Source organism: Sus scrofa, chromosome 1 (genome assembly GCF_054392235.1).
Source record: "Sus scrofa isolate SSC_HxYL_T2T_F1_AM1 chromosome 1, Sscrofa_HxYL_maternal_Yorkshire_Landrace_v2.0, whole genome shotgun sequence".
Taxonomy (NCBI): Eukaryota; Metazoa; Chordata; class Mammalia; order Artiodactyla; family Suidae; genus Sus; species Sus scrofa.
This window is the reverse complement of record NC_139383.1, coordinates 202,787,230-202,814,458: the sequence shown is the minus strand read 5'-3', so window position 1 is coordinate 202,814,458 and position 27,229 is coordinate 202,787,230.

Genomic DNA, 27,229 nt, shown 5'->3' with positions numbered 1-27,229 from the left:
TTGGTCATGCAGAGGTAGTGTCTAACTCAGTGAGGTGAGAACAATTAGCAAGGTCCCGAGTTGTGTTTCTCCTGCACCGTTTATTATAGTGACCCATGTTAGACGTTAGGACAACTGCTTCGCAGGAGCTGTTAACAAGGGCCTGCACTTCATAACCTTAAATTCTCCCAGGGAGACAGGCTCTGCAAACATACTTCTGGGTGCTAACAGCTCTCATTAAGAAGGTTTGCCTTCTGAAATGGACCCTTGAAGACAAGACTGTGAAAATACAAATCGGAAATATTAAGCAATTCTTGACCACTTTCCAGATTCTGTTCCCAGTGCAGTGTGTGTGCATGTGTAGGAAGGGACCAGAGATAAATAAGACAGCATCCGTGGCTCGAGGGCTCACACTCTAGGAGACAAAAGAATACAGAGGGCAAGTAATAAACAGATTGCAGTAGGCACTATTAAGGTCAAAAACACTACTGTGATCATGTGGTTAAGATGGTTTCAAGAGGGGTCACCCAAGCTAGCCCTCAGACAAGTAAAGTGGAGGATAAGAGGAATGTACATGTGAAAACAAGTTTACAGGTGAGTTGATGTTTCTGGTAAGGAGACTGCACTTTGAGAACCATGACTGCAAGCTTACCACCAGCTTACTTAAGGAAGAAAAAAAAATTTTTTTGAGAGAAAGTCATTAGCTCACTGAAACTGGAAGTTTCATAGCAAGTGTGGGCTTCAGGCACAGCTGAATTTAGGGGCTTAAATAAGGTTATCGGCCCTTAGCCCAACTTTCTTTCTCTATTTCCAAGCTCCTTTTTCTCCTTTGTTGGTTTCACCCCGAGGTAAACACTCTGTAACTTGTAACCCGAACATGTCAAATACAGTTTTGTTATAACCAGAAATACCAGGAAAAAAAAAAAATTTCTCCTGTCTCAACAGTGAAAAAATCCCAGAACTGAGTTTTCGTAACTTGACATAGGTCAACTGTCCATATCTGGCCCAGCTGAGAAGATGGAATGTCTGACTGCCAGGCATAAATCATGTACAGCAACCTTCTGGACTGCTAGACTAAAATCAGGGTGTGAGAAAGTCCCTTTCCCCCAGAAAATGAACTACTGTTAAAAACAAACAAAAAAATCAGAATGAATTTGTGGCACATAAAAACAACTGAGGTACTATAGGCAGATACCTACCTGGTCAAAAATTATGCCAAGCAAGAGAATTTAAGTGTCATTAACATGATTGACAAAAGGTTTTTGTTGTTGTTGTTGTTGTTGTTTTAATCCTATCTTATTAGAGGCATTCCTTAGTGACCCCAGGATACAGACATACTAAAATGTGGTTGGAAAACGCTAGAGCTACAAAGTTTTAAGATGCATCTCTAACAAAGAAGAGTTATACCAAGTGAAATAGATTACTGAAGGACTTCTCAGGGACTTTTAAATGTTAATGGGCATTGTGAATCTCCAAAAGGGGCATATGATGAGCAGAATTTTCCAATAGAAACCCTCCCACATTTTTTTCCCGCCAAAAAGTTACTCATGGGACTCATGTTCTGCAAAACACATTTTGAAAGTGTACCTTTAGGATGATTCATCTGGTGATGGAGGGGGGCCTGGATTGGAAGGAAGAATTAGAAAAGACCTGGTTTTCTTCAGTTCCTCCCAATTGCTCTGCAGATTCTACCTGCCCATCCCCATCTTCCCAAGGCATATACACATTTCCTGAGCCAAAAGGGACCAGGACCGAGTCTACATTGACAGCATCTCAGTGAGTCACACTTCCCCCTGATAAGCATGGGCTGGCCCAGCATCACACTGGTGGTGCCACTTGTGTGTTCCTCCCAGAAGTCACGTCTCGGCACACAGCACAGCCTGTTTAGCTGTGGCCCTGTTTCAGAGTGAAGATCCTACCAGTACCCCCCAAGGGGCTGGATTCTACAGCTTACATTTCCATCCATTAACAGGGAGGCTCCAGATTTGTTTTCCATCCCAGGGTGTCCTGGTAGAAAGGAAAATGTGAGCTGAGGTTAGCACAGAGATAGAGCCTGGGGAAACTGACTCCAAGCACAGGGGCATCAAAAGAATAAGTGTGGGAAGTAGCGTGAGCTTTGGAACCAGGCCAAGCTGGTGTTCCCCATTTATAAGTCTCTCCTTACTCATCCATAATAATAATAATATGGGGAGTTCCTGTTATGGCACAGCGGAAATGAATCTGACTAGTATTCATAAAGATGGGGGTTCGATCCCTGGCCTTGCTCACTGGGTTGGGGATCCAGTGTTGCCATGAGTTGAGCTGTGGTGTAGGTCACAGACACAGCTTGGATATGGCATTGTTGTCGCTGTGGTGTAGGCTGGCAGCTGTAGCTCCAACTCGGCCCCTAGCCTGGGAACCTGCATATGCTACAGATGTGGCCTCATTGGGCCCTCAATGGGACTGGTCATCACCTGGGAAATTTTTTAAATAGTTTTCTGGGTCTCACTGAGACCTCCTGAATCAGAATCTCCATGAGACAGGTGAAGCCAAAGGGGGATGGGCCTGGGATGACCAAGGCCTTCCAGGTTTCTCAAACCTGTCTGATCAGAGCGGTCGGTCTTCTAAGCACTTGATCAAAGCACTCATATCTGGCATCTTCCCTAAAGAATTTGATTCTGTAGGTTTGGGATGGGAACCTGAGAATGTGTAGTTGGAACAAGCCCCTGGTGGCTCTTACAATCATGTAGAGTTTGGGAAACAAATCTATAAATTATTTCAAAGGTTCTTAACCCTGACTGCATATTAGAGTCACAGAGGGAGTTTTAAAAACACCCAAGATCTGACCAGAAAAAACTCCAGGAATGGGGTCCAGGCATCGGTCTTTTTCAAACTTCCCCATGTGGTTTGAATTATCCACTGGTCTACCTCATAAGCTTGAACAAAGTCTTAAGTGAGATCATGTAGATAGAATTAGTGCAGTGCCTGACAAATACTAAACACCCCGTAAATATATGAAAATTAATTAGTGTAACTTGAATAGTATGAAAATGAGACAAAAGAATTAAAAATTTTTTAACTCAAAAGCTTTGGGGTTTTCTTTAATAATTGAGATGTATAGAGAGAGGACTATAACAGGCATTCATATACTCAACCCAGAATTTTAAAACATCAAAACTTTAACATATTTGCTCCAGATATGTTTTTTTTCTCTTTTTTGGCCACCCCGTGGCCTGTGGTGTTCCCAGGTCAGGATCAGATCCAGCTGCAGTTGCAACCTAAGCCACAGCTGCAGCAATGCCAGATCCTTTGACCCATTGTACCGGGCCAGGGATCGAACCAGCATCCTGGTGCTACAGAGATGCCACCAATGTCATTGCACCGCAATGGGAACTCCTGCTCCATATATTTTTTAATTTTAAAAACTGCCTGAAATAACACATCAAAAAAATTATGTTGCAATTCAGCAGGCTGCTCTAATAATGCTCTGGCCAAACTACCTAATGTTCTTTACATTCCCTCCACACAGGTTAATTTGTTTCAAATTCTTGATATTGGGTTTCATCTTAATGAGGTCAAGCTTCTAGAACAGTATATACTTGAGAGGAGAGTTCTTGTCTTGGCATAGCAGTAATGAATCTGACTAGGAACCATGAGGTTGTGGGTTCAATCCCTGCTCTCGCTCAGCGGGTTAAGGATCTGGCATTGCCGTGAGCTGTGATGTAGGCCAGCAGGTATAGCTCCAATTCGACCCCTAACCTGGGAACCTCCATAAGCCGTGTGTGTGGCCCTAAAAAGCGGGGGGAAAAAAAAGACTGCAAAATTGGAACAAATAAAAGGGAAAAAAAAAAAAAGGCTCTAAAAATACTTGAGACTTATTAGTGCTTCTTTGCCTCAAATCAGTGGACACGATTCAGATTTCTTAGACCACCTCCTACCCTTTCCAGAGATAAACACTCTACTGACACTTGTTTCCCTCCTTTTGTTTCTTTTTACAAATAATTTTATATACAAGTACTTACCCATAAACCACATAGACTATTATTTTATATGAAGTGTATATGTACATAAATAATAATATGTTCTGAGTATCATACTGAAACTTTTGAGTCAACATTTTTGTGACGTTCACCTAGATTGAAGCATATGGATCAATTTCCTTATTACAATCAATGTTAAATCTATTGTGCAAATAAACCACACTTTAGATATCTATTTCCCCACTAAAGAAAATTGTTTCCAATTATAGACTACTGAAAATATTGCTGAAATCGAAATCCTTGCACACATCCACATGGGAATAAGAGGAAATATCGCTATCTGGCATGTTTCTAGAATTGTAAGGTTAAGTCACGGGATACCCAAATCTTCACCTTCACTCTGTATTGACACTTGGTTTCAAGGACAAGATTAAGATGGTGCAATAGAAGGACTGGAGCTCAACTGCTCTCCTAAAACCCACAAAATTACAACGAAATGCTGAGCAATCTTCAACCAAATGGACTGGAAACTTCTAAAAAGATAGCCTACTCCAGAAGACAAGGAGGAGGCCACATCAAGGGGTAGGAGGGGCGATTACGCAATATAAGCAACCCCATACCTCCCAGGTGGGAAGCCAGAGTAACTGTTTCACAGAGACTCACCTACTGGAGTGAGAGTTCTGAGCCCCATGTCAGGTCACCACGCCTGAGGATCTGGCAGTAGGAGAAAGAGCCCCTGGAGCATCTGGCCTTGAAGGCCAGTGGGTCTTGTGCAAAGGAGCTCCACGGTACTGGGGGAAACGGAGGGGGAAATGGAGAACCCATTCTTAAAAGGCACGCACAGACTTTCACGTGCACTGGGTCCCAGGGAAAAGCAAAGTCTCCACAGGAATCTGGGTCAGACCTGACTGCAGTTCTTAAAGGACCTCCTGGGAAAATGAGATGAATGTGGCTTGTTGTGGGGGAAGGACATTGGACGCAAAGCTCCTGGGAATATTCATCAGCGTGCCTTTCTCTGGAGGTGGCCATTTTGGGAAAATCTGGCCCCACCAGTCAGTGCTGAGAAGCCCCAGGCCAAACAACAATCACAGCCCGTCAGTAAACAGACTGCCTAAAGGCTCCCCAAGCACACAGCTGCCTCTAATTCCATCCAGAGACAAAGCCCCACCCACCAGAGGGATCTGAATGAGCTCCACCTACCAGTGGGCAGGCATCAGTCCCTCCCATCAGGAAACCTACAGCAAGTCCCCATACCAACTTCAGCCGCAAGGGGGGCAGACACCAGAAGTAAGAGAGGCTACAACTCTATTACTGTAAAAAGGTCACCACACAAAAACATATAAGAGTGAAAAGAGAACTATAACTCAGATAAGGGAGCAAGAAAAAAACCCAGAAAAACAGCTAAAGTGACCAGGAGATTCTCGGACTCCAGGAAAAAGATTTTAGACTGTTGATGCTGAATATGATGTAAGACATTGGAAATAAACTGGAGGCAAAGATGGATAATTTACAGGAAACACTGAGCAAAGAAATATAAGATATAAAAACTTAAGAAAGAAGATACACTTGGTTTCCCAAAAGTAGCTGTAACTAATGTCCTATCTCCCAGCAATGTATGGCAGATCCATTTCCCCCACTCCTCACCAATGTTTGCTATTATTGATGTTGTACTAAATAGAAACAAACTCTTGTTGATTCAAGTAGGAAAAACAAAATCATTAGGGAAAGGGCTTTGAAGGGTTGACAGAACCACTGCTATGAAGGCTGGGAACCAGATTCACAGATATTCAGCTCAGTGTATCCATGACAGTCTAGTCCCATGAGGGTACAATTAGTCCACTACCATCAACTCCAAGCACTGTTCATTGCACCTAAACCACTTACATACCTAACATTGCTGGCTAGAGGACCCTGTCACCATTTCCATGTGGACCCAGCACTCTATCGAGGGAAGAATTACTCACAGTCAGCAGCATCTGATTGGTGGAGCCCACATCACATGCCCCATGCCTTATGCTGTCAAGGAAACTGCGACCCCTAGCATCTAGCCTTTTTAGCTTCCTAAGAGAAAGCTGGCTTAGAAAAGCAGTTGCAAAAAAAGTGAGGAAGTTCCCCCCAAATAAGAAGGGGGCTTAGATGCTCAATGGCAAGTTTGACAAATATCCATTACATTGAAACCCTGATGAATATGAAAAGTATACTCCTTCTGGTTTCATTTGCATTTCCTTATTACTTCGGATTTTGAATATCTTTTTCACATTTTTATTGGCCATTTGAGTTTCCTCTTCTGGAAAACATTCTTCATATATTTTGTTTATATTTTTCACCGAGTTATTTGCTATTTCATGTTGATATGCAGTCATTTGTATATTCTGGATAATTATCTTTTGTCAGTTATATGTGACAAATTTCTTCTGTTGCTTGTATTTTATGATATCTTTGGTTGTGCAGAAGTTTTTAATTTTAATATTGTTAAATTTATTGAGAAATTCCTTTAAGAGTAGTGCTTTTTGGTCCTGCTTAAGAAATTTTGTCATAAGATCTGAAAAGTATTCTACTGTATTATCTCCAAAAGCTTTATTAAAGCTTTTATTTTTAAATTTGGATTTAATTCATCTGGACTTTATTTGTGCAGATGGGGTAAGATGGGCATTTAAATTTATATATATATATTTTCCCTATAAATAGCTGATTTCTTTTTCCTCACTGATTTGTAACAGCATTTCAGTCTGATACTATACTATCATATTTGTTTTTGTCAGCTTATAAGAACTTTATTATAAAGCTGTGATGCCAGATATGGTATCCATGAGCCACATGTGGCTATGTAAATTTAAACAGGAGTTCCTGTTGTGACTCAGTGGAAAACAAACCCAGCTAGTGTCCATGAGGATGCCTGTTCCATTCCTAACCTCGCCCACCTGGGCTAAGGATCCGGCATTGCCGTGAGCTGTGGTGCTTGGATCCCACCTTGCTGTGACTGTGGTGTAGGCTGGCAGCTGTAGCTCTGATTCGACCCCTAGTCTGGGAACTTCCATATTCTGCACCTGTGGCCCAAATAGTAATTAATTAATTAATTAAATTGATTAAAATTACATAATGTTATAATTTTATTTCTTTTTATTAAAGTGTAGTTGATTTACGACGTTGTGCCAATTTCTGCTCTACAGCAAAGTGACCCAGTGTACATATATATGCATAAGAAATTTTATTATTCTTAGTCTCACAATCCACATATGGCCAGCAGATACCATATTGGACAGCTTAGAGTTTGAATATTTCTATCATTATAGAAAATTCTATTGGATTTGCCTATAATACTGGTCACATTGTTCAACTCTCAACCTATTATACACTGGAAATCTTGCTATGGCTTTATAAGTATTGATACAAGATAAGGCAAATTCTTTTACAAATCCCTCTCCTTACTATACCTTAAAATTGGCTTAGCTATTCTTAGGTATATATACTTCAAATCAAATTTTAAAATCAATTTATAAAGTTCTATGAAAAGTCTTATGTGGATTTTGTTTAGAATTTTATTAAATTCATAGGTTATTGTCTGAGGAATTCACATCTTTATAACATTGTACCTTCCCATTCATGACTATGATATATTTCTAGGTTTAATCAGGTTTTTATATCCTTTAATAAAGTTCTATAAATTTCTCCATATTTTTCCCTGCATGTTTTTATTATATTTAGTCCTGTCACCTTACAGTTCTTGTGGCCACTGTGAATAAACTTTTTATTAAAGTACATCATCTAATTGGTAGAATATAGAATTGATTAGCTATTGTCTGTTGATCTTATATCCATCATTTTCACATCTATTTTAATTTTCAGTGGATTATCTTATATTTTTAAGTAGACAATCATTCATGTATCTGCAAATAATAAATTTTTTCCTTTTTTATAATCCTTTTATCTCATTTCTTTATTTTGTCTTTGAGCATTGACTAAGCCCTTCAGTATGTGTTGAATAGTAATAATGAAAGAACAGCCTTTAATTGTCTCTGATGGTAATGGCCTCACTTACAAATATCACCTGTTAACATATTTTTGGTAGGTACTGTTGTGTTGAAGTTTACTTCCTTTATTAGTTGGATATGATATATTTCTAGTCATCAATAGATGATCACATTTCTCCAAAGCTTTCTTCTAGCATCTCTAGAGATAATCATATGATATTTAAGATTTAGTGTGATAATATTGTGAATGAGATTAATAGAATTTCTAATGCTAAGCCAGTTTTGGGACTCTAGGGATGTAGATCACATTGGTTTGGTTTGGTTTTTCATATCTCATTTTCAAATTTATTTGTGAATGTCTTTAAGACTTTTCACATCTGGTTTCTTGAGTATGATTGGGCAATTATCATGTTATAAAATCCCTGTCTGACTTTTATCCTCTAGAAAGAGCAGCCAAGATGGAGGAATAGGAAGACCCTAGGCTCACCGCCTCTTGGGAGCACAGGAAATCACAACCACCTGCCAAGCAACCATTGATGAAAAAGACTTTTATTCTAAAAAAAACAAAACAAAACAAAACAAAAAACATATTTGGAGCTTTCTTCTTCTCCCCCTCCCCCCCGGGAAAATTTGCATAAAATAAAGATTATCTCCTCACCAAATAACCTTTAACTGTTCAGTTCAGATTTTTCTTTGTCCTCGGATTAAATTTAGAGAAATCACATAGATGTTTTTTTTTCAGGTTTCAAATTGCTCTCGTCTGGATATGATGGTGATTCTGTTCATTTCAGAAGCTTTGGGAAATTATTTTAAAGGGTAAATTGGAAATTTCCAAGTTCCAGCAGTCTTAGAGGTTAGTGGACACTGCACAGATTTATCAGTTTGATGGCGTGCCAAACAATATGTATGGACTTTGTAGTGAGACAGAAAGGGATTCAAATCCTACCTTTGTCACTTATCACTGGTTAGCTGGGTGATGTCGGGCTAATTACTTAAGCTCTTCAAACCTTGGTTTCTTCATATGTGAAAGGGGGATAAGAGCAATTATCATCTCTTCCAGCTGTTGGGAGAATTACATGAGCTAAGGTACACCAGGTGTTTAGCTGATGTCCAGCACAGAATAAATGGCAATAATTATTACTATAAATCAGGGCTTCAGTGACCTAGTATTTGTCTCTGAGCCCAGTTTTACATGTGAAAAGGTGTCCTTGGCAGGCATAAGTTTTAAAGAGGAAGAAGAAGGAGTGATTTATGTGGTATCCCCCATCAAATAAAACTTGGGAAATCATCCTCAGGAAGACTCATGGGGAGGAGTTCCCACTGTGTTGAGGATCCAGCAGGTTAGAGATTGTCTCCACAGTGGTTCCAATCACTGCTGAGGTGCAGGTTCCATCCCCAGCCTAGCAGTGAGTTAAGGATCTGGTGTTGCTGCAACTGTGGCTCGGATTCGATTGCTGGCCTGGGAACTTCCATGTGCTGAGGGTTTGGCCGAAAACATTTAAAAAATAAATTTAAAAACACAAAGACTTATGGGGAACTGTTCAATCTCTTCAAATGGTTCTCAGTGGTTGAAATTAATGGGAAAGAGCTTCAGGGAGTCAGGTCCAGCTCTACATCTCCTAACATGCAGGCCAGTTCCCTGGGCTCCCTTCCCTTCCTCTTCCATGACCCCCTGGGGTTTTCAATATCCTTCTTTCTCCAGGGTCACACCACCCTCTCTGTGGGGATTATTCAGCCCACAGAGTGGGGAATTCTAGCCTAGGTTCTCTACTTCTTGCCAGCACTTAAAGACAAAGCCATGAATCCTTCCAGTTTAAAAGGTTTTCTGGAGTCCTCATTTTAGGAAATTGACAGAGGAAAGGTCCAGGGTCCTAGAATCTCATAAAGCTGTTGCAGACCTGGCCCTTCATCCTTAAGTCCTGACTTCCTTATAGTAACTAATGGCCTTGTTGGATGTCTGATCATCACTTTATCCCTGTGAATAGGTTTCATGAGAGCTTCCCCCTCCTTCCTCCATGGGACGCTATCTTCCTAGTTGAAAATTCTAAAAAGGCCATCAGGGCAGAGCAACAGATATCTGCTGGGCTTTAAGTGGGTAATTGGCCTTTCTGAGTGCTCCAAGCTAGAAGACCACTTGTCTCTGGGCCTCTGCATTTCTTTGTGCATTTTTGGCATCCCTTCCTGGCATGTAAAAAAGTTCTCCTTGCCAGCTCTTTGGGGAAATGGAGGAGCAGCAGCCATCCATATGGAGTGAGACTGGAAAATTTTCCAGAGTTGAAATAAAAGGAGATTGACTCAAGGAAGATTGCTAACTGCTCTTGTCCCTAAACTGTGTGACTACACACTCAGCCTTCCAGCCACCAAGGTGTGCAGGGGCTAGAAAAAGACCCCCTTGAAAACACATCCAGTAGAAACCAGGTACAGTGAGACATGCAAATAATTAAACGTGGCATATATGCATTACATTTTATTCTTGACAGGACAATGTTAGGCCTCCATGCCGAAGATTTAGCTTTGATGAAGAGACTTCATCATCAGCCCATGACTATTCTGGCTGGTGTGCATGCTGCCACCAAAAGGCCTTCCCAGAGAAAAGCAAATTGGACCCAGTCATGGCCTTGGGTTCTTTGTATCTCCAAAGACGGTTTGAGTTTTTCCATGGACTCAGATAAAAGTTTCACACATAAAACTAGATCTCTGTCTCCACTCCTTACTAAGAACACAGCTGTCCTAATTCTCTGAGTCTGACCCCAGGGTCAGGAGCATCTGTCTTCTTGCTGTAGCCACTTGGGCCTCTTTCTTTTGAGGGCTCAGGTTCTAGGCAAATCTAGTCTTTCTTATAGAAGAGCTGGGAACCAGTCGGATACTGTAGCTTTATTCCTTCTAGGGCTGATTCTGAAGGATGCATATAGATCACCCAGCTCTGCAGGAAATGTGCTATCGTTCTGAGCATCCCTAGCTGGCTCTGTGATGTTCAACTATGAAAACAATCTCAATTGAACCTTGGGAGAGGTAAGTACTTGAGTAAATGGTAGTGAACGAAGCAGCCTTTGCCTACAGTGTCTGGCACACTTATCTGGAGAGATTTGCCCCACATTGGAAAACCCCCCTGCACGAAGGAGAGAGAAATAAAAATAAAGGGCCTCTTATAGAGTTATTACCTTGTCATTTGAGTCAACGGCAGCAATGCCATGATAGAAACCAGCAGTTGTGTCACATCATTTTATCACTCTAATTACATCAAGAACACAGTAACTGTCTGGCAGAGATAAGATTAAGGGAAGCAGAGCCCCTTCTGAAATTTCCAATAGACAGCACCTGGATTTATGGACGGATTTTGTGTTTGGACATTAAGTTCAATTACTTTCCTTTAGCTCTGAAGAGTTCTGTCACCTGAGAAATATCATCTGGTGGATCTGTCACCACTTGGCCCTGCTCCCACCCTCTCACTGAGCCCTGAGCTACCTGGACAGTGTGGGGTCTCACTCATGGAGACCGAGGCTGTCTGTTTCCCTCTCCCCAGCCTTCTTCTCTTTTTTTCTGTCTCCCTGGAGTCTGAGCAGGAGAGTCACAGCCCCTCTTGCTGACTGAGAATCTCAGGATCACAACCTACCAGATGGGCGAGCCCAGTGGAGTCACCCACTCTGGCCCCTTCACTCTGGATAGTGGTGGAAACAGGCTGAGGATGAGTGACTGCCCAGTAGCACGTAGCTGCCGCTTAAGCTAGAATATGGGTTTCCAGTCCATTGGGAAATGCTAAGTTCACTTTTGCTTCTCAGACCAGCCCTCTGCTTGCCTTGGCTCACACTGGCATGAGTCCGGCCAACTCAACCCAGAACATGGCATGTGCCTGCTTCTCAAAGCTGGAAACATGGGCACAGGGAGGGGCAGGCCCTATACTCCAGTCTCTGCTCCCCTTCCTCCCTCCCACTGGCCTTCCCCGCTCCTTTTCATTTCTTCTTTTCTTTGAGATGGGTGAGGGATGGTTTGCTCATTCCTTCTTCCAGGGTCCTTGTGAAGTTGGAGATTTGGAAATATTTCAGATGGCCCAGGGCTGGGCTTCTCCATTGCGGTTGCATAACTTAATCTCCCAGTGAGCTTTTAAAAGCATAGATTCTTGGAGTTCCTGTCGTGGTGCAATGGTTAACGAATCCAACTAGGAACCATGAGGTTGCGGGTTCGATCCCTGGCCTTGCTCAGTGGGTTAAGGATCGGGGTTGTTGCCGTGAGCGGTGGTGTAGGTCGCAGGCGCGGCTTGGATTCCGTGTTGCTGTGGCTCTGGTGTAGGCTGGCAGCAACAGCTCCAATTAGGCCCCTAGCTTGGGAATCTCCATGTGCCATGGGAAGCGGCCCTAGAAAAGGGAGAAAGATAAAAAAATTTTTAAATAAAAAAATCAAAGCATAGATTCTTGGGTCCCTCCTGGGCTACCAATCAGGATCCCTGAGGGAGAGTTTATGTATTTCATTTGTTTCCAATGAGCCTTCTCTGTGTCCAGCAGAAAGCCAATGGACAGACCACTGTTTGGAAACTCTTAACTTTAGAATGGATAGAACAGAGGTTTTCAATAATAATAATAATAATAATAATTGATCCCATGTGACCATGGATAAGTTACTTCACCTCCCTGAGACTCAGTTATCCCACGTGAAAAATGGGATAAAACATAACATGTATGTTTTACGGGGTCAGGATAAAACATAATGTGTATATATAATTATGTATACATAATGTGTATACAATTTACATATCTGCATAATATTTACATGTGGTACCTATTCAACAAATGGCAGTTGTTGATATCTGGGCTCCCCCCACACCAGCACCCCAGAATCCTGCCTGCCTTTGTGACCAGAGCCCTGTTCTTAAGATCTTCATTATGTGGAGTTCCCGTCGTGGCGCAGTGGTTGGCGAATCCGACTAGGAACCATGAGGTTGCGGGTTCAATCCCTGCCCTTGCTCAGTGGGTTAACGATCCGGCGTTGCCGTGAGCTGTGGTGTAGGTTGCAGACGCGGCTCGGATCCCGCTTTGCTGTGGCTCCGGTGTAGGCTGGCAGCTACAGCTCTGATTCGACCCCTAGCCTGGGAACCTCCATATGCCGCAGGAGTGGCCCAAAGAAATAGCAAAAAGACAAAAAAAAAAAAAAAAAAATCTTCATTATGTGGGCACTGGGCAGTGGGAAGCCAACTTCCTAACTGTTCCTGCTGTTGGTGAAATAGAAATCAATAGGGAAACGGTGCTTCTGACCTGGAAAGCAGAATCTCTGTGACTGGTCTGTGAGGTGCATATGAGGTCCTATTCTGGTCTATAAGAACTTAAGCTGCTGTATACATACAGGACATGGAGATCATGGCTGGATTCCACATCAGCTTGGCCCCAACTGGGGTTTTGTTCATTTGGAAGCTCAGGCAAACAGAAAAGGGAGCTGGAAGGGAAGGGAAGGGAAGGGAAGAGGAATCCATGGTCCCAGCAGGAGAAGAACCACAGGAGTCTTCACACTTTCTCTGCAACTTGAATCCACCACCCACTCTTTCCTTTCCTTCGCAGCCAATGTCTCGTATATAAAAGGGAACTCTACTACTGATGATGCATTTTGTCCTTTTTTTTTTTTTTTTTTTTTTGCTTTTTAGGGCCACACCTGTAGCATACGGAAGCTCTCAGGCTATGAATAGAATTGGCACTGTAGCCACCAGCCTATGCCACAGTCACGGCAACATGGGATCCAAGCTGCGTCTACAACCAACCCCACGGCTCATGGCAATGCCAGATCCTTAACCCACTGAGCAAGGCCTCGTATTGAACCCATGTCCTCATGGATATTAGTCGGATTTATTTCCACTAAGCCACAACGGGAACTCCCCATGTATTCTGTCTTAACTCATTGCAATTTGCCCCCTGCAGGCATTTGGTCACCAGTGCCCTCCTAATCACAAAGTCAATGTCTTTACCATGATTTCCTAGATATAAATGTTTCTCAGTCCTTGCGAGAAAGGCACATTTTTCTTTCTAAATTCACTTAGCAAACACTTATAGAGGGCTTACAATATGTCAGGCAATGTTCTGAGGGCTTTTAAAATATTAACTTATTTAGTCCACATCACAGGCCTATTAACTAGTCCCACTTTATAGAAGACACCAAGGTTCAGAGAGATTAAATAGCTTTCCCAAGGTTACACTGCTAGTAAAGTGGCAGAGTTGGAATTCAACCCCAGATATTTAATGATGTTATACTGCCTCTCAGAGAAACGCCAACTCTGAACCCTCACTTGGCAAGGCTGTGGAGACTAGCAGACTACAAAATGACTGGTCTTTCTTTCTCCCCCTCCATTGGATCATAAAAGAATTCCTGAGCTTAATGAGAAAAAAGTCCGATTCTTGGTCCATGGTGGTCACAGTTTTCTCCCTCTGCTTCCCAATGCTACTGTCAATGCCACTCCCTCCTTTATGTCAGGATATCAAGCACCCCTGTTCTGAGCTTCAAAGATGCTCCTCGCAACTCTCCTCTCTACTGACTGCAATGGAAGTCCTCTCCGGGCTTCAAGATTGCAGTATTTGTTGTGGAGTCCTCCCAGGCATCTCCAAGTGGTACCCTATCTCTGGTGCTGTGTGTAAGCTGGGATCAGGTCTACCAGAGAATCTGCCCTTCCTCTGACCCTTCAATCACAAGGAATTCAAGTATCCCAAGTAAAGTGGCCAGTCTGTCCCTGTTTGCCCAGGAATTTCCCGATTTTAACAATGAGACTCCCACGTTCACAACTGGGACAGCTGGCCACACAAATCCCAAGAGCATATTTGGGAAGTTGTTCTCCTTTAATGTTCTTTGACAGCTGCAAGTAAAGATTGGGATGATATTGTCTCTGGAAAAAGAAAAAGAGAAAGGGTAATAGAAGGAGTCCCCTTGTGGTACAGCAGGTTGAAGATCCGGTGTTGTCACTACAGTGGCTCAGGTCACTGCTGTGGTTCAGGTTCTGTCCATGGGAACTTCCACATGTCACCAGTGTGACCAAAAAAAAAAAAAAAAAAAAGAGGATAATAGAAGACTTAGAGAGCAGCAGAAACTAGCCCAACATTGTAAATCAACTATAAAATTTTTTTTGAAAGATTGAAATTACATACAATTTCTTTTTGGCTATTTCTTTGAATGTCACTGATGCAAAGACAGCCATGTGCATGGGCAAGAGATTTCTTGGGGTTACTGTCCACACCTTCAAATGCTCCCCGATTTTGGGTCCATTCATTCTCCAAAATCCCATTCATCTCCATCTTCACATCTGGAGCCTTCCCTGACACCCCAGTCTGAATTACCCTCTGAATTCTTTTGGAAAGTAGTGTCCTTGTATTTTATTTGTCATTGAATCATGTATGGTCTTGTGATATCACTTCTGCTGAATAGGTGAACATTTACATCATTTTAGCTATTTAGTAAGATGTTTTACTCTGTTCACATCTTACCTTGACCAAAAAAAAAATCTTTTGACAGAAAGAAATCGTTGTACTTGCATATACTTCCATGCCATATAGAGCTTATACATAGTGATTGCTGAGTCATTATTCGTCTATGCTTCTCTGGAAGGAAGCACTTCTAAGACAGTTTATGCTTAACCACAGAATCCTCTGGAGTACTAATTAAAATGCAAATTTGGAGAACCTGCTATGGTGCAGTGGGTTAAGGATCCAACTACAGTGGCTTGGGTTGCTACAGAGGCATGGGTTCAATTCCTGGCCTGGTGCAGTGGGTTAAAGGATCTGGCTTTGCTGCAACCATGGCATAGGTCAGAGCTGTGGCCTGGGAACTTGCAAATGCTGTGGGTGTGGCCATCAATTTTTTTTTAAAAAGTGCAAGGAGTTCCCGTTGTGGCGCAGTGGTTAATGAATCCGACTAGGAACCATGAGGTTGCAGGTTCGATCCCTGGCCTTGCTCAGTGGGTTAAGAATCCAGCGTTGCCGTGAGCTGTGGTGTAGGTTGCAGACACAGCTCCGATCCCGCGTTGCTGTGGCTCTGGCGTAGGCCGGTGGCTACGGCTCTGATTAGACCCCTAGCCTGGGAATCTCCATATGCCGTGAAAGCTGCCCTAAAAAAAGCAAAAAGACAAAAAAAAAAAAAAAAAAGTAAGTGCAAATTTGGAGCTCTATCCCAGACATCTTAAATTTAAAGTCTGTTGTAGTGGAATGATTTTGGTGTTTTAGTGAAAAATATCTGTATTCTAATCCAAACTACCACTGACCAGCTGTGTAACTTGAAGCCTAACCTTAGTTTCCAAACATTAGTTTCTCTTGTCTGAAATATAATAAAACAAAACCTCAGTATTGTTGTGAGGATAGAATGTTAAAACATGGATAAAAAGCTTCACACAACACTTGGACTATGATAAGGGCTCATTAACTACCACTCACATATCCATAAAACCCATGGATCAACTCTCTTCATATAAGTCAGGACCAAGTTTCCTTATAGTTATATACGAAATATGATTTAAATTATCCAGGCGCCTGTGGGCTTTACAGGTCTCACTGAAACACCTCGTGGAAGAGAAATGCATAACAATCGCAGGATATGTGCTTCTTTAGGTGGCATTTTTCAGCATCTGCCCTATGGGGCCATGAACTCTTTAAAGAAAAAAATTAAAAATGGAGTCAAACCTCCTGGCCAACAGAAATCATCAAATAGAAGGAATCTGCACTTCAAACACCGAATTGTAGACCTAGAGAATGAGACTACACAGAGATTAGGGTGTCAGTTCTATAAGAAATAAAAATTGAAAAGGAACAAATCTTACCCAGAATAGGTTCAGAAATCAATCAGTGAAAGACAAACCAGGGAATGAAGAAAGAAGAGGAGGAAGAGGAAGAGGATGATTACAACGAGAACAGAAAACATCACTTCACTGGCTTCAACCTCCTCTTGACATCGATTTATGCATACATATTGTAAAGCACTTTAGAGTAATTTTCAGACACATAGATAGCCCCTTTACATCTAAATGTCACCGTGTATTTCATAAAAGCAACGATATTCTTCCATATAACCATGGTACAGTTCTCAAAACCAGCAAGTTAACATTCATCGGGTACGACTATCTAGTTTTCAAACATTCCTCAAAGTTTACAAGCTGTTCCACTAGTATCCGTATAGCCAAATTAAAAAAAAAAAAAAAAAATTCTGGTCCAGAATCCAATCCAGGACCCTATCTAACGTTTAGTCATCATGTCTTAGTGTCTTTTAATCTGAAAGACTTCTTCTGACTTTGTCTTCAGTGACCTTAACATTTTTGAAGAGTACAGGATGTTTTTCTCCCAGATAGCCCCTCCGTTTAGGTCCATCTAATGTTTCCTTCTGATGTGGCTCAAGTTGTGCATTGTTGATAGAATAACACAGGAGGGACTCCGTGTTCTCAGCACATTGCATCGTGGGCATGTGACATTTGTCTGTCCCAGGACTGGTAATATTAACTTGGTTGAGATTTAAGTCCATCAGGTCTTTCCCCATAAGGGACAATTTTCTTTCATAATGTAGCAGAGCCTTGTGGAGAGGAGCTCTGAAACTATGGAGGTATCTTATTTCTCACAAAAATTTCACTTGCCAAAATTGAGCCTACACTCATAACACTTGCCTGAAGAAATTATGACTGGTGGCTGCAGAATGGTAATTTTCTAATTTGATCATTCTTTCTTCATTCATTAACTGGAATTCTACCAGAAAGAGTTTTCTATCCTCCATAATTTATGTACATATGTTTAAATGTGTGTATGTATGCTTGTATGTATATATGTATGTACAACAGTGTATTAGTTTCCTATGGCTGCTGTAAAAAATGACCACAAACTTAGTGACTTAAAACAACAAACACAAATTTGTTGACTTAAAGTTCAGGAGGTCAAGGTCAGAATAGGTCTTCTAGGGCTAAACTCAAGTTGTCAGCAGGCCTGCATTCCTTCTAGAGGCCTTAGGGGAGAATTCATCCCTTGCCTTTTCCAGCTCCCAGAGGTTGTCCACATTCCCTGGCTCATTATCCCTTTCTAGCAATCACACCACTCTAACCTCTGCTTTCATCATCACATCCTCTCTGACTCTTTTGCCTCTCTCTTGGATTTATAGGGACCCCTGCAATTACATCGGGCCCATCTGGATAACCCAGGATAATCTTCCCAGCTCACATTTCTTAATCATATCTGCATTTCTTAATCATATCTTCAAAGTCTCTTTTGCCATGAAACATATGAAGGATACATGGTCACAGCTTCTGTGAATGAGGATGTGGACATCTTTGAGGATCATTCCTCTGCCTACCATAGTCAGAATGAACTCATGGATTCCTAGCTTTTCAATGGCTTATAATCTGTTACATTATTGTCTTTGACTCTCAAATTGTCCAAGATGTGGTCAATGGGAGCCCCTACAACCTGGCTCCTGATCCTGGGTGTTTTGACCTGTCCCCATCATTCTTTGAGCAAGCCCATGCCTTCTGGCATGTTATGTTCTGGGTTCAGCTTGTACTTTCCGTATCCCAGTCCGGCCGGCAATGAGTCATTTCCTGACAGGCCCAGCTTTCTTTTATTCAAGAATAATTTTAGGAGATCCTGTCGTGGCTCAGCAGAAGTGAATCTGACTAGCATCCATGAAGACGCAGGTTCAATCCCTGGCCTCACTCAGGGGGTTAAGGATCTGGCCAGCAGCTACAGCTCCCCCTAGCCTGGGGACCTCAATGTGACATGGGTGTGGCCCTAAAAAAGACAAAAAAAGAAGAGGAATATTTAGAAGCTAAAATCAGGTTATCTAATATGCTTATTGCTAAAGGACCCTCTCATCACACACACACACACACACACACACACACACACACACACACACACACAGTCTCTATGTAATTACCTATCTATCATCTATTTCTATGTACATCTATATATGCTAAAATACATAAGTGCATACTGACACCTCCAATTCCAATCCAACATCCCAGAGTTCATTCTAACCTTTCCTTTCTTCCTCATGTTAAGATCTCTCTCTCTTTTTCTATATTTTACGTATTTGCTCAATTCTAAGGACATTTAGATTTTATATTTGCTAACCCCTATGTGACGAGACTTACTAATTATTGTTCTGTATTTGTTTACAGTTCTTTCTGTCTTTAGCTTAAGGATATAGAGTCAAAATATGGTATTCAAGGAGTTCCCATTGTGGTCAGCAGAAACAAATCTGACTAGCATCCATGAGGACACAGGTTCAATCCCTGGCCTTGCTCAGTCATCTGGGGTTGCCGTGAGCTGTGGTGGAGGCTGGCAGCTATAGCTCCTATTCAACCCCTAGCCTGGGAACCTCCATATGCCACAGGGGCAGCCCTAAAAAGATAAATGTATATATGTATGGTATTCGAAAGTTACCTGGGTTAACTCTCCCCCTCTGCATTCAGTATAGTTGTGTCCCATCTCTTTTTTCTAATCTTATTCCCCCCAAAAAAAGAATGACCACTGACCAAGCAAATTTGATCAAAACCTACAAATCAACTAGAATTCTTTCTATTAGAGGAGTTAGTCTGCTTGATGGCTCCCTTATAGCAATTTCTATTTTATCCTAAATTGCTTTCTTTCTCTGGGTCTCTCCAATCAGAATGGATATAATATAAGGGTGCAAGGGTGACCTCTACCATTCTAATCTTCCAGAGAGCCTTCCAGATAAAGCACATAAATCCTTGTGGAAGCAATGAAACTAGACCTCTGGCTAGAAAAAAGTGGCAAAGATGATTAAAAGGATGAGGAAAAAGCTGAAGCCATGCAATCACATCCCTTACAATTCTAGCATTTGGGGTTCTTCCCAGTAATAGTAGTGTTTCACTTATTGTCTATAATGGCCAGGGTTCCTATTTGACATTCAGAACACCCATTGAGCATAGAGAGGTGGGAATTATGGTTTCCATTCTTTAAAAGGAGAAAATTGAACTTCAGATGGGTTAGATAACCTGTCCCAAGCACCCTGCTCAATAAGTGGGTCAGGACTTTTCTTCTGTAGAAAAACATTTTTTAATTTAAAATGTTCTAGTCTAGATGCACATGCTTATTGTAACAAATAAATCACTCATAGATGCAGAAATAAAAGTTGGTAGTCTTCTATTCCCTTCCCCATGTGCCACCAACATTAACTATATGATGTGCACTCTTCAGTGCCTTTATCTTTCATGAAAGCGTGGAGTCCTGAGACCTTCATGAATGTCAGGATTCTTAGAGTGAAAGACATCTGATCCATGCACAGTGATGGAAAGGAAGCTAAAGGCCCATTTCATGATGCTGGTGTAACACTGACACACTGGTGTCTCCAAAATCTGAGAGAGACTTTCAAATTCTGATTGTTGCATGGAGAGGAGGTTCTACTACCTGTAGCCCCTGTGACCCTTGGGGACATACAAGTGGCTTCACAGTTACCTGTGAGTCTCATTTTTCCTACTCATAAAACAGGAGTCATGGCCAATTGACCTCTGAGATCCCTCTAGCTGGATAAACCCATGAAACACAACTATTCTCTAATCCTGGCCATTCACCCTACCAGGTACCTGCTTTAGCAGCCAGGATCCTCTTGAATAGTTGGTGACACTCAGTTCTGGCCCAGAGTAACTCCGGTGAATGGCCAGGCTAGGGTGTTCTATCTCCAGGGAAAGTTCTGGGGTGGTTGAACTTGCTTCCCCTTCAACTTCCTGTATTTTTAAGAAGCATGAATCAAGCACCATATCTGTAGCGCCTGTGACATCTATAATTCAAGACAGAGGAAGAGGAGCTACCCATGGAAACTTATCTTCAGTGATCCCCACAAAGTGTAGCAGTAGATAGCAAATTCCTCCCCCATCTCCTCTCAGAGGGAATTTCCCAAGGATCAAGGTATCCATAGACTTGGGTTCTAGTACCACCTCTGGCATGATCCTAGCTCTGTGTCTTTGGCCAAGTTATTCCAGTCTCTGAGTCTCACACAAAGAGTATTGTTTTAACTGGATGGGTTTCCACATTGCTTTCAGTCCATTTATGCTAGGATTCCAAATTGAAACTCAGCCACAATTTAGATTTCACACAGACTCTACATGTCTTGGCTAAAGCTCAAGTCCTGGGCTGGGCCCCCCATCTCGTAACAATGAATAATGAGACTGCTCTTCACTGATAGCCAGGCAAGCCTCTGACCACCTTCCTTTGTTCATATGAGGTCAGGCAACCTATTCTCCCCTCTAATTAGAGTGGGCATGGTTCACAAACCTAGCATCATAATAGAACCTGATGAGCACATTTCCATTCACAATGTGAGGATTTTGACTTTACAAGCAAGATTCTGTACAGCTTTTTCAGTCAGCCTGACTACCTCCCAGAAGCCACATAGGTTCTAAAATTAATCACATCCTTTTATTTTCCCCCACTTTCATTTTACATTGTTACTCACTTTGGCAAAATGGTCAAAGGTTTAGTTCAAGCGGTTCCCAACCTGAGATCTCTAGACCTGTAGGGATCTGTGAAGGGAGGAGTGGAGGTCTTTGAGCTATTTTCAATATTTCCAAAAGCCTGACAGAAATTGTATATTATCTGAGATAAGGCTGCATAGGCTAACTAAAATGTCAAGTTGCTAAGCTTTCTGCCTGTATGCTATCAGTTCAATGTGTAGCTTCAGCTATCAGCTGTTGATTTGAAATTGGAATTGGAAGGTATGTGTGCCTTTGTTAAATAATAAAGGAGAAACTATTAGTTATACATGCAGGTTGCTCATTAGACAAACTATTTCAAGGCATGGGCTCTATGTGGAGAACATAATAAAAAGTGCCTTGATAGTAACGAAATTGGAATCCCAGGTCTGGGTGCCCATGAACTTAACTCAGGCATTGCCTTTACCTTACCACTTCAGCCTCACTTAAGGAGGTCCCTCAATGAAGTTATTGACCACTAAGATTCCTTTACCTTGGGGTATGTGAATCTTCTAGGCATCAGTCTAGATAAGTATTTTCCAAATGAAGGAACCTTTAAACAACTATAAGAAATCAGAGTTTCAGCAGGAAGAAATGGTGGGTTCCCGGGATTTGCCGATTGCTAGGCTGGTGTGTTTCTGGGTATATGTGTATGTACGTGTGAATGTGTGTGTATATGTGGGTTGGAGGATGAGCTGTTTGGGGAGAATCTATATGTGCGTTTCTGTGATCAATGGACCAGAGTGGAAAAGGGAGTGAGAATGTGTGTGTGAGTAGCTGATAAACAAGTAACCACAGAGTTACATGCAGTGTTTCTGTGGTGGGGAGGCAGGTGGGCAGGTGGGGATGTGGATGCATGTGCAGACTTGCGAGTGGATATGCATGAAGCAAAGTGGAGCCCTGGAGCCTCCTGATATAAACATTCAAGAGAAACACTCCCCCAGGCATCTGCTGAGTGCAAATACAATAGGCAGAGTTTATGATTTCATAGATTCTAAATAAACGGAAGGTTAAATCAAGTTCACCTGAAACAAAACAGCCTGTCATAAACAGGCTGGTATAACACTGCCAATCTCGGTTTCCCAACCCAGCTACAGACTGTGGCAGGTTGTTTTCTCTGGCCAGTGCTAGAGCCCTGGAGGGAGCAAGATTACCTGGGAGGAGATTGGTGAGAGGAAGGAATGAGGTCTGCCTGCAGCCAGAGTGACCAGAGGCATACGGATCTGGGGGCCCTTTCTTTTTTTTTTTTTAATATTTTTTTTTTCCCACTGTACAGCAAGGGGATCAAATTATCCTTACATGTATACATTACAATTACATTTTTTCCCCCACCCTTTCTTCTGTTGCAACATGAGTATCTAGACATAGTTCTCAATGCCATTCAGCAGGATCTCCTTGTAAATCTATTCTAAGTTGTGTCTGATAAGCCCAAGCTCCCGATCCCTCCCACTCCCTCCCCCTCCCATCAGGCAGCCACAAGTCTCTTCTCCAAGTCCATGATTTTCCTTTCTGAGGAGATGTTCATTTGTGCTGGATATTAGATTCCAGTTATAAGTGATATCATATGGTATTTGTCTTTGTCTTTCTGGCTCATTTCACTCAGCATGAGATTCCCTAGTTCCATCTATGTTGCTGCAAATGGCATTATGTCATTCTTTTTTATGGCTGAGTAGTATTCCATTGTGTATATATACCACCTCTTCTGAATCCAATCATCTGTCGATGGACATTTAGGTTGTTTCCATGTCCTGGCCATTGTGAATAGTGCTGTAATGAACATGCGGGTGCATGTGTCTCTTTTAAGTAGAGTTTTGTCCGGATAGATGCCCAAGAGTGGGACCATGGGGTCATATGGAAGTTCTATGTATAGATTTCTAAGGTATCTCCAAACTGTTCTCCATAGTGGCTGTACCAGTCTACATTCCCACCAACAGTGCAGGAGGGTTACCCTTTCTCCACACCTGGGGGCCCTTTCTATGGTGATGAGGGGATAAGAATGGAAACCCAGCCAAGAGATTCTGCCCCCCTGGGAAAAACAGATGCAAAGTGCTCACTGGTGTTAGTGCCCTGGTGTTGTTCAAATCCCCCTGTTGGCTGGGCTCCTGAGAACCTCTGGTTCTGTGAGTACCTGTGGGAGGAAGCACAGGAATACCACTGCCTCTTCCTTATGATGGGGATCACCTCTGCCTCTTCCACTGTGGACCACCTTGATCCCACATCTGCTCTCAGCCTCCCCTGCCCGCCTGCCCTGGATTTCTGGAGACTCTTTCTCAAGAAAGAGTTCCTTGTCCCAGGATCTGGGGGTTCACAAGAGGGATCCCCTTCTCAGCACAGGAAGTTTTTGGTATTTTGCTGGTGGTTTTGCTTTTCCCCTTCTTAGACCTCTTTCATGGTACCTAGGCGATTTCTTCTGTTGAAGCCTTCTCCTCCAAATAGACCTCAGAGTGCCTGGGCTAAGCCTAGAACATCCAGAGGCAGCCAGTAGTAGAGGGATAGGGACACTGATGCGTGTCCTTGGTGCGTCCATGAGGCCAGGCTCAAATCCATCAAGACTCGGGTGCCCCATACACCTCTGCTCCCTGCCTCCAGCCTGTCCTCCAGAGCCATGGATAATGAGGGCTGCCTCCTTCCACACCCCACACCCCACTCCCCCTAACCTATCCTCACATCGCCAGACAAGTGCCAATTGTTTCCAAAGCCTGGATCTAACCATGATTTTCTCCAACTCAAAATCTTTTGTCTGCAATAAAAATCTAAAGTCTTTTAACTGGTGCTTCAACTCTTAATCTGCTCTTTATACTCTGATATTCTGTTGTTGTTGGCTACATTTACAACACCCCTTATTACTCTGTCTAAACAAGTTGCTGCCTAGGACTGTTGGGGGTTGGCTAAAGAAAGGCAAAGGAAGAAATTACAGGATAGAGAGACGAACTTGTCCACCTACATTTACTTTTGATACTTTAAAAATTGTGTTTGTTGTTAAATTTTTAATCAACCTGGGATTTACCTTCACCGTTTTTTTCAAAATGGAGAGTCAATCACCTCCATCTTTCTCCCACATTTAAAAAATGAAGAATCTATCATAGAAAAAAAATATCAATACAGACTTTTAGAGAATTTACTATTTTATGCTATTGATATATTTATCTAGCCTACTTGTCAGTAAATTCCAGCCCAGGAGTAAAAATCTGGCCCACATTCTGATTTTGTACAGCTTATAAGCTAAGAATGGTTTTACCTTTTTTAATTGTTTAAAAACATAATCAAAAGAAGACTATAAAATATATGAAATTAAAATTTGAGTATCCACAAATTAAATGTTATTGTGTGTGGCCATTTTCATATAACAGAGCTGAGTAGCTGCAACAGAAACCATATTACCACAAAGCTGAGAATATTTACTCTACTTCACAGAAAATGTTTGCTTACCGGAGTTCCCATCGTGGCTCAGTGGTTAACGAATCTGACTAAGAACCTGGCCTTGCTCAGGGGGTTACGGATCTGGCGTTGCCTTGAGCTGTGGTGTAGGTCTCAGATGCAGCTCAGATCCCGCATTGCTGTGGCTCTGGCATAGGCCGGCAGCTACAGCCCTGATTGGACCCCTAGCCTGGGAACCTCCATATGCCGTGGGAGCGGCCCAAGAAATGGCAAAAAGACAAAAAAAAGAAAAAGAAAATGTCTACTTACCCTAATCTATTCCAAAACCAATATAGCATTGCTTAAATTACTCTAGTTTTATATGTTTTGTTACTAGGCAGAAGAGGATTCCATTTTTCTGGGGCCCAAAGCTTATATAATTTGGAAGATCCTCTTTAAAAAAGAAGAAAACTAACCTACAGTCAGAAAATTAGTTTAAAAGTAAATATTTATTGAGAGTGAGAAAAAGATGACAACAAATTACATATTTAAAAAAATTTCAAACTCTAAAAACTTTACAAAATCCAGAAAAATAGTATACTCTCTCTATAATGTACTATCTGTATTAATTAGTTGACATACTCTGTGATAGTTTCTCCTCCATTTTCCAGACTATATGCTGTTTATCACCTTCCTCGTTAAGACCAAAACTACAGGGAGCATAAAAGTCATTCAAACTTTCCTCCATGAAAATTTTAGTTTTTCATTATTGATAGCTTTAAAATTTTTATTTCAGCATAACACACAGTTATTGGTAATGACAAAGTTTAAAGATTATTTTAAACTTTGTAAAAACCTGCACCCGCAGCATATGGATGTTCCTGGGCCAAGGATGGCATCTGAGCCTCAGCTGCAACCTATGCCACAGCTGTTGCAACTCTGGATTTTTAACCCACTATGCCAGGCCAAAGATCGAACCTGCAGTTCCATGGTGACCCGAGCCACTGCAGTCAGGTCCTTAACCCACTGTGCTGCAGCAGGAATTCCTCTAGCTAATATCTTTTATGCCTAAGCTGTAAGGTTTCAGAGCATTTCAAATATTCCTGTGCTGTAATAAAGCTGAAGGACTCTTTGAATATGATATTATTATCCAGTTCTATGTCAATATTCTTGTTATAGTGTCAAATTATAGATTTAAGTTACTTTTGTTGCTATCAACATATTGTGTCAAACCAACAATAAATGTAAATATTTTTCCAGCGTGTTTCTGTGATTCATCAACTTCATGACTTAAATTATCAATCTATGAGCTTATTCATAACTTCCATTTAAAATGTGTCTCTTTTTCTTGCTAATTATGCCTTTTGATATAATTTGGCAAATTTTTGTTGTACTTTTCTTCTCAATGTCTGCACAATTTCTATTAATTTTATAACTCATTTTTATTGCTTTGGCTTCCTGCTTCATTTTTTCCCTCTGACTTCTTTATCTCTTCTTTAAAAAATAAATTTAAAAATGACAAAAGAAGTTACCTTTTATATTCATCCAAATCAGAAGTCTATAATTTCTCACTATTTTATTAAAATGTTCCAAAACTTCTTTCCAAATTGAGTTAAAAGAGTGTATTCAAGCTTTATCAACTTTACAAATTCATTTTGCATCTCATTTGCTTTTCAATCTCTCTCTTTTCGAAATGAATTTTCGAGTCCTGAAAATATATTTGTAACCACATTGAAAAGATTTAGTAGTGTATTTTGGGGTGCTGGTTAAAGGTGAGTTGAGTTTGGAGTAGACAAATGAGGTTCACAGTCACTTCTGTGTATGGTTTGGTTATTACAATGCCAAGCCAGTATAACAAAAGCCTCTAGCAATGGCCTCTGTGCCCATGACCTTACCTTGAACCCGTCCTATTACTGCCACAATACCACTGAACACAAGTTGAAAATGTGACAGAGGAGGAGGTAGCGCAGCAAGAGAAATGTGGTTAGGAAGCTTTAATTTAGCAATTTTCACAAAAACCTATTACCACATCAGGATGCAGTTAGGCTCCTCCCAGGAGTGGGATCCTGAGGTGAAGCTTCAACCTCATGATAAATAAAAAAGCTTCAGATAAATTCATCTCTGCTGGTAGAGCATGATTCCCTTCATTGCCTATTTTAAAAGCTGCCTTGGTGCTACATTTTCCCCTTTTTTATGAATTTGAGAGTTCGCTTGTCAAGTTCCATGAAAAACACCATTAGGTTTTTACTGGGATTGCACTGAAATTATCGTAAATTCCGATACTGTTTTCATTCCTCTAATACTAAATATTCACATCAAGAATGAGTTATATCTGCCCATTCCTTCAGGCCTCTTTTATGCCCTTCAGTAAAGTTTTGCATTTCTCACAAAGTACACTTGGTACATACCAGGTTTTGAAATGATTTTTGTTTATTTAGCCTGACTCATTTTACTAAAATGCTTGTATTAGTTCTAATACTTGTCAGAAGTCTAAGAAGGAGATGATATTGTTTGCAGTAGAGTTTTTTGTCTCTGCT